At 31.3% G+C, this 9,714-nt stretch overlaps 1 long non-coding RNA gene across 1 annotated transcript; it reads right to left on the bottom strand.

The window, feature by feature from the left end:
• Nucleotides 1–5,682: 5,682 nt before the first annotated feature.
• LOC121129179 (uncharacterized) lies at nt 5,683–8,500 on the bottom strand. The gene is made up of 2 exons (XR_005868364.2): nt 8,191–8,500; nt 5,683–8,137 (listed from the first exon to the last, which is right to left on the bottom strand). It is a non-coding gene; the product is annotated as an uncharacterized lncRNA (long non-coding RNA).
• Nucleotides 8,501–9,714: the final 1,214 nt, after the last annotated feature.

Genomic DNA, 9,714 nt, shown 5'->3' on the forward strand with positions numbered 1-9,714 from the left:
TGTACTTGTTTTATTAATTGTAAAATCAAGATAAAGTAATAAATATTTCATATTTTAAATACTGAAATGTTTGTATAAATTTGTTATGCACTTTGATTTGCTTCTACAAAGTTATTTCATATTGAAATAGAGTACTGAATCGTAGTTATACCTTAAAAGCTTGATTTAAAATAAAAGGCTTTAAAGACCAAACATGTAAACGGTTGAAAGTTTTTATGGCCATTTTCGTGTTCGACGACTTAAATAACAATAATAAATTTGAGTTTGAGCCTGAGAGCAAAAATGCTGTTGCGATGTGTTGTTCATCATTTCCCATCAGATCGAGATTGAAAATGGTACTCAAGCGAGCGTCAAAAAATTGCAACCCGCTTAATGTTTGTCATTATACATTTAGTATAGTCTGGCACACATATTCTTAAGTGCCGCATCACAACCAGCATCCTTAGTGGTGTAAATCGTGTGAATTTTTTAGTTGACTCATTTTTTTGGAATTGGTAATCTGAATAATGAATTTTCTTTTTCTTAGAAGCTGTCATTATTATTTAATTCGTAAGTAGTGAACTTCCTTTCCTAAATAGATTTAATTATATTCAAACCCTGATTGGAAATTTTGTGTGCACATAAAAGACGGAAAATAACCCCGAGGATTTGTTGTGGAGTTATAATTGTAAGTCCTTGTTGGACTCAGAGTAGAATTAGGGATCTACATCGGATTAATTCTTGCCAATCTATCCGTTTATTTCGTTATTCCTCCCTTTGGTCACAGCTGATTATAGATTATCCATGTTGATTTTAGGCATCATACACTTTGACACCACCAGTGTTAAAGGAGACTTGATAATGTGTTAGTTTGAATGTCGGTCATGGAGTCAAAAAAGAAAGATAGCAGAAGAAAAGAGAAAATTTAACATTCAATGGACAGAATTGTATACTTATCGGAGCACCCTATGACATCAAATCAAAAGTTGATCTTAAAATGATTTATTCAGACTTGAAACACATTTGTTACGTTGCTCATGGGCACCACAGACTTTGTGAGAAGATCAGAAAAACATTCAAGTCAGGTAATGGATTATTATCAGCATTGAAAAAATATTTCCGCAAAATTGCAATTTGGAAGCAAGTCAATCTGCAACGACCACTTCCTTCTTAGCCAGTCATTGTACAATGGGGAACATGATTAGAGACTGCATTGTTTCATGCCAAACACCTTGATGCAGTCAGAGGAGCCTTGCAACAAATTGATCCAGGTGAGGCCTCTAGTATACCTCAACCCAATTAGGTTTATATAAAAACACATCTCTCGCTCTACTTTCTTCCATTAAAAAATGGAGAAAAAGAAAGATTTTCATTTGAGTTATTAATGCAAATTATCAACAACATGACCGAACAACTGCCCTTTTATTATGAGGAAAGTGTCAGCCGTACAATACTGTGGAAGTGAGCCCGTTGATTCCAGTCTAGTTGTTATATTCAAGTTCTGTCCCATTGTCACTGTAGATGTGGAGAGGTCGTTTTCTCAATTATAAAATGATTTTATCAGATTTGAGAAGGTCGTTGACAAAGAAAACAAAGGATTTTTCGAATGTTGTCAAAGTGTTATAATTCAAAATTTAATATGTAAAATAAAGTATGCAAATAAAAACCCCATAACATATTTTGGCATTTTTCTTAACATATTCAAAACATATTTTTCTAAAAAAACTTAACAAATTTTCCGACTTCGGGATATACAGTTGAACCCAAAAGTATTCGTAACCCTTTCAATATTTGCTATATCCATAATTTATTTATATCTATTTAACAATTGTTTTTAATTTTCTTTTAAGCAATGTTTTTGGTTAATAATTAATATTTTGTAACTAAAAATATCAACTTCTAATAAAAATATTTTTTTATGCATCGAAAACAAATCACCAAAAATGTAACAAAGACATTGATTGTTCCAGCAAGATATGACCAGAAGAACACATCCAAAAAAGTTCCCGAATGTCTCAATAGGCATAAGGTTAGGGTCATAGACTAACTAGCCCAAAATCCTGACCTTAACCCTATTGATAATCTATGGACTACATTGAATAAAGTAGTTTGGAAAAGACATCCAACAAATCTCGATGATCTTTGAAGATTCTGTCAAGAAAAGTGGTCCAAAATTGATCCCAGTGTTTGTTTCAATTTGGTAAGGACTTATTCCAAGCGTATTCATTATTTGAAGAAAGCCAGAGGCCACGTCACAAGTATTAAGTCATTTTCCTTTTTGGATAGGATTACTTATGAAAGGGCAAAAATGATATTTTCTTAATTTACTCCGAAAAATGAATCCATTATTATGACTTATATAGTTAAGAGTAGTCTTTGATTGACGAAGGATATTCTAAATGAGTTTGTAGATCAAACATGAGCATAATTATCTTTTCTTGAATTTTGGTGAGGGTACGAATAGTTTTGGGCTCGACTGTAAGTTACAGAAAAAACATTTTACTTTAAATATTGCCCCACTAAAAAATGTTTTTTTTACTCCTCAAAACCAAAGTGTATGTTTTGGCAAAATATTAGAACAGCCGCGGTTGCATACCACCTTGGCGGACCATCTGACGTCATTTTGAAATAACTAAAATATTTATTTTCTAGGAGTTATGTCAAAACGACATCCTTGGCCGTTTTAGATATTAAAGAGTATTGTGCCCCTATTTATAGCCTAACATATTTTATATTTAAAATTAAAGTAATTGGTGAAATAAGAATAATCATAAAATGACAGCACAATCAAAGAAATAATTTATTTATTTAATGTGAGAGTAACGAAACAAAGAATACCATTTAGATATCTCAGGTCGTTGTAGTCTTATAAAATTTTGAATAAAATAATATAATATTTTTTGTTAAACAAAAGGAACTTAGCAAATTAGGGTATTTTTGTATTAGCGAGGTAACGCCGTTTAGGAACGCATCTCCCGTAGGATAAATGACCAAGAAACCTATTTAAAATGAAAGCGGTATCTTCTCCTAGTACTTATTTACTTAGAGGATAAGTTGAGAGACTTTTACCAAAACGAAAAACTAGAACTGACCTTACGAAATATATTTTTGGAGGTGCAAGCCCATGAATGAATCGGCCTTTAGAGTAGTTCAAATACGATCTATGTCGTAACTAGTACTGTGTGTCGGTCCATATTTATTCGGTATAGTTCAGTCTTAGGACCGATCCTATCAGGCCTTAGGACAGTCGATCATAGGAACCGGTCGTTAGGTCTGTCGGTCCTTGGAATTTTTCATACAAATATCGATGGTTTATTAAGCCAAATAAGGTATATGGAATATGTATTAAGATTATTGCACATATCTTGCACAAAATATTATTTATTTAATTTAAATACAATAGTATATGATCATTTATACTGTTGCATTGTTATATAATTTATTCTATTATGTAACAGAATAATTTAATAAAGGAAAAACACCTTCAATGACGTCACGAGGGATCGATTTTACCTTTCTCAAATACTAACAAGTGGGACTGGACTGGACTGGTTAGAACTGGACTGGACTGGATCCCAGTTAAAGTAAGAAATCCCATAAACTAGTTAATGTGCATAATAAATGAACTAGACCTTTAATGTGCATAATCACGGGAAATAATCGTTAATTTACAAAATCATTGAAATCATAAATTTCACATTTTCTTCCGAGACCTTTTCCAGAGACACAAATTGATGCTCGACCCATAGGATATGCATCATGTCTACAAGGATTGATTTAGAGTCAGCACCCTTCGTCCATTGATATATTACAATCAGGGACGCCATCTACGGTAAACCTAGTTGATCTCCCAGTCCACGGGTTGTCTTGCGTGCTATCACGACTAACAAACGGGTTGGAATTCACTGTCAATTCATGTAATATCATCAGAGACACCATTCACTATAGACACGGTTGTTATTCCAAACCAAGGGTTGTTTTGCGTGCCAACACAACTAACAAACGGGTTGAAATCCACCTCCAATTCATGTAATATCATCAGAGACGGCATTCACTATAGACTGGGTTGATAGCACAACCTACGGGTTATTTTGCTTCCCAACGCGACTAACAAATGGATTGGAACCCACCTCAATTCATGTAATATCATCAGAAACGCCATCCACTGTAACCCCGGTTGATATCCTTACGCATGGGTTGTGTTGCGTACCAACAAGACAAACAAATGGGTTGGAATCCCCCGCAGTCTTGTTCAGATATATACACATTACCTAGTTACTATGCACATTAATTGTCTTGTTCAGTTATTATGGGCATTAACTAGTTATTTTGCATATTAACGGATTTATTACTTTAACTGCAAGTAATATTTTAATAACACTCTGAAAATCAAATTTTCTAAAGAATCCCCACTTTCATATTGCTTTAAAAAGGATGTAAAACAGACTAATAACAGTTCTAAAGCTAATAATGGGAAGAATTTTGAAATTTCTACTCATCTGACAACAATCACAATAACAAAATAGGATTTGCATGTCCAAAATAAAACTGAATGAATCAATTAGATAAAAAATAAAATAACGGAGAACTCATAAATAGGGAATTTAAATTTTGAAGAATATCGTTCATTGATCTTATAATTTTATGATTTATTTTCCAATCAATACTGAAACAATCGCATTTTTATTTCGTTAAATTTTAATTATTGTTTTCAGTAAAACAACTTAAAATTATGGCAAACATTTAATAATTTATTTATTTGCGTGGAGATCCTAGATCTTTGCAAGAGTAATATTTCGATATGGTGACAAGCAATTTAGCTGTTTGGAAGAGAATTCCCGACTCAATTAGTTTGGGAATTGCAATGACATTCAGCAATTAATACTAAAACTAAAAGAAAGAAAAACCGTACGATGGAAGATACGATATGGAGTATTCTCATGTTTTTACTTCATTTATATATACTATTGTAAATAAGAGTAGATTATAATGAATTTATTCAATATTAATAATAATATTGAGCAAGACAATTAGACAAAAAAAAATTATAAATGTTGAAGAACAATATAAATATTCCTAATGAAATAGATCATCATTTTAAAGCCCAATATTCAATTTTTGAATCATCTTTTACTCTTTAGTTTTCATTTTAATAGAAATGATTTTTAAATCTTTTTGAATATCATCATTTATTTCAAAAACTGATTGTTTTGCCATGTACTTGAAAATTTGACCGAAATATAAAACGATCAAAATAATACTCTTCATCGCATTCAACTTCAAGAATTTCCAGGAAGTATAGGTCTTCTGCTGTTGGTTTTTAAATATTATAATCAATGATTTCTTTTTTAAGATATAATTTTCTTAAATATAGTTATATAATAGACCTTTTGTATTTAACTTTTTATAATATTGAATAACAAAACGTACACACTAAAAAAAGTAAGATCCATAGTGACTTTTTTTAGACTTCGATGCCTTATAAGTTATAACAACTACGGCACTCTTGAACGTAACAATTATTTACCATATTGATGGATTTCAATTCAAAGTACCTGTGAATAAAACTTAGACCAATGGGAGTATTCAACAAAAATCTTACGTTTTCACTACATACCTAGATATTTGGAAGTATATAATTGTAATAAGTGTAAATTAATCAATTATATTATCAGGCTAAACAATTAAGACAAAATAAAAAAATTAACTTAAATCAATGAAGCACATAAATAAATACATATTTATGTAGGTGCATTAGACCTTTATTTCCAATCGATAAACAAGAAAATAATTTTAAGTGTTAATGTCATATTAATATTCTTTACAATTATCAAGGCACTTAATCAATCCTTTAGTTGTGAAGAACTCAACCAACACAATAAAACAAAGATGTTTAGAGGATCAGGAACATTTAATCGATTTTTTCTCCATTAATCCTTAGTTAATCCAATCCTTTAGTGTCGATGAATACTGAAACAATCGCAAGCGTTTAGTGTAATCGGTAATTTATTGATTGATATAGATATCCTAACGCGAGAGTAATATTCAAATATGATGACAAGTGATTTTTAGTAATTTAGAAAATGACTCCCGACTCACTAACTTTTGAAATATATTAAACAAAATTCATATTTTCCAATATTAGTCTACTAAAGTTAACGGATAATAATGTATTAACATATTTATCAAATAAGAGTTCCCGTCAACTATTTATGCATATGTGTAGGTAATAGGAGAGTTGATTATGTTTTGCGACTTTGATAATAAAGATATCTAGAAAAGAAAACCACATTAAACTCATGGTCATCTTCTACTTTTTTCCAATGACAGAAGAGATTCACTGTTAATAATGGAATCGGAAGCGAGAATAAAGTTTCTACAATTGCAGAAATAATACAGCCTTATAAATGGATTCAATGTCAAAGATATGAGTTGTTTGATTGTTGTGTACATATGACACTAAAGGACTAAAATCAGTGAAAGAGTTTTCTAAGAATATTAGGAGACAAACTAGAGTAGACTTTGAAAGGGGTTTCAACGGAAGAGCTGCAGATGAAAGATGATAAGTCTCTTTGTTCCTCACTGTATATTTCATTCCAGTATTATTCATCTTTCTTAAACATATCCTCAGCTTTTATAGAAGTATACAATTATTCCATACAAGATCTAGAGCAACGGATGTGTATTTGAACCAATGAATGATGAAGTAACCAAGTTGGATGTTAAATGACATTTGCACAATGAATGACAATTTCATTGAAGGAGATGAGATCCGTGACCATTATGCATATCCCAATGCCATAAACAGATATGGATTCCATGGAATTATGAATTGACCTAGATCCACACATGTGGATGTTCCGCGAAAAGATCAATCCTTATTGTCTTAGAAGTAATTAATTAAATATCACTATCGTGAATAAAGTTAATGACACGAACTGTATTCACAAAAAAATGGTAAATCATGACCCCCATAAAGTAGTTGGAATGTATGAGGTTTTGTGACACTTCTCATTCTCTCATACTTCGATATTATTGCATTCAGATATTCCAACATAAATTAAGAGGTATTTTATACATATATTTATAAAAACATAATCACTTTAAAGTTCACAATAACTTTTTATCTGTAATTAATTTATTTGTATAGAGATCCTCGTTCTTCGCTAGAGCAATATTCCAGCATGATGACAAGCAATTTAGTTGTTTTGAAGATAATTCCAGACTCAATAGATTTGGGAATTACAATGATATTCAGATATTTCAATAGAAGTCTACAGAACTTAAGAGGTTTCTTATATTTATTTTTAACACACAAATACTACACAGTTCCAAGTAACTATTTATATGTAAAAGCACAATAGAATATCCTTTGTATATCAAAATATCGAGAAGAGAGAAGCACATTGTCTTCACGAGTCTATAATGATCTTCCACTTATTTTGAAATCCTAAAAGAGACTCACAAGAAATAAAGAAATCAAGCGTGAGCTTTAAGTGTCTAGGTTATATAATTATCCATATATACCGTATATCATTAAGTCTAACTTATAAATGGAATTGATATGTGTCATTTCTAATTTACATTCATCAAGAACATTGAAGGACTCTTATTAATGAAATAGTTTTGTTAGAGAAGGAGACGAAGCAGAGTTAACTTTCAAGAATTTCAAAGAAAGAGCTGTAGATGGAGGATAAGAACTCTCTCTACTCCACACTGGGTATATCAGTCGATTATTCTGTCTATAGTTCTTATATGTAGAAGTATACGATGATTACGTTGAAGATCTGGAGAAATTAATGTATAGGGACAATGTTTAACGAAATAAGAAGTCACAATCCCAGACATGGTTATCAATAAGCACCTGCACAATCAACGATCCTTCCATTATATGAGATGAAATCACCGAGGGAAAAAAAAGAGGCGAGATCCCTTGAACAGATCATGCCATTGAGGAGAGTATCAGGGAGCGTGTTGATTTAATATCCAAATAAATAAAAAATCATAGGAACAGGGTAAGATAAATGGATGTGGATCCGTATGTCCGATTGCTCCGTTGGAAGGATCCATCCAAATGAGAATGAATAAAATGTATTTCCACGCAGTTCCAACTGAGTAATGGAATTCTAAGTACCATCTACACACGCCCAAAAGTTATCTGAATCAAAATAAGTTGTAATCCCCCTTAATAAAGTGCCAGTACTAACTCACATAGCTTTTGCCAAGATACTTGTCTATCTTTGCTTTTGCCATTAGAAGTTTATGCAGAAAAATTGCACTTCTCCTGATATGAATTTCTGCTCTGGGTCCTTGTTTTGTACCACACATATATGACGTCATAGATTGAAACCAAACGTTGAGCTTTTGCGGATACCTATGCTATAAAAGAAAAAGAAAATCATAACATTGGAAAATCTAATACTAATAAATAATAACTAATATTATATTATTAATTATAAAATTGGGAAAATTGAAATTCAATTAAATGAAAAACAGACTCATGATTTAGAGAGAGTTGCCTACTTCACTGCAACTCTGGAGTGACTTCCTCCTCAAGTCCACTCCACGTCGTTTCCTACTCCAGAAAACTATTTTATGGACTTGAGCAGCAAACGAATTATCTCCAAACTTGAAACTACTGACTATGAATCTATTGTACTCATTACTTTAATTAATAGTTATTATTAGGGTATTTACTATCACTTGACCCTTTTTCTTATTAATTATAGAGTTATTGACTATTGCTTGTCATTTGCCTACTATTTTCTGGAGCCGATGCTAGAATTTAAAAATGAAATGGCCAGATCCGTTTGAGAAGGTGCTCTTCTATGAAACACTTTATTGGAGGAACTCATCCTCATTTCAATCATTTGAGGATATTATTCCGTATTAAAGAAGAGAAGCTCTTTCGACTAATGACTACTTCAATAACGGTGCCCGTTAATTTTACTTAGACCGTTTCACCTTAGCCCTTGCTTTAAAGCCATTTTTCCTTCAGCATATTTTGCCTTAATATATAAATAAATGAGGTTTATACGCCGTTATTGTTTATTTCTGGTTGAAATTAATGTTCCTTTTGAATTTTCTGAATCAAAATATATGTAATAGTTATTACTATATAATGCATTAAATGTTGGTTTTCTATTGAAATAATGATGGAACTATGATCTTGTATCATATAATGCTTGTTCCTCAATCTATGAGTATTTTCTAGTATGAATAATCCATCATTGTTACAACGGATAAGTGATTAGCAATTTTTCTACTCGAATCGTTGCCATGTTTTTCTTTTTTATCTCTTATTATACTAATTGATTACCTATTTGGTCTCTGATTCGAATTCATTTCATAGTGAGATTTTTTTGGTGTATGTATTGAAATTTTGGGGCATGATTCCATCATTTTTCCAAAAGAAAGCAACAATTTGATGCGTTTTATAGTAATACACAATACATATCTTGATTAAAAAATTCCGAATGAATATCAATTTTAACTTAAAGTAACAAAAATGACCTATAAATTATTTCATTTATTAATATTTTAGGGTGAAATATCCTTGAGGCAAAATTGATTTAAGGGAAAATGTCCTAGCGCCTTCAATGACAACGTGAAATACTAAAATATAAAAGTATTGACTCTTTTTCATATTTATCTATTTTTGTCCCTCTTTTTATAAAGGATCTTACTATTTACAATGAGTGCTCTGAATTACTTCACTTCAAATTATGTTCCAGC

The sequence above is a fragment of the Lepeophtheirus salmonis genome, chromosome 14 (assembly GCF_016086655.4).
Source record: "Lepeophtheirus salmonis chromosome 14, UVic_Lsal_1.4, whole genome shotgun sequence".
NCBI lineage: Eukaryota > Metazoa > Arthropoda > Copepoda > Siphonostomatoida > Caligidae > Lepeophtheirus > Lepeophtheirus salmonis.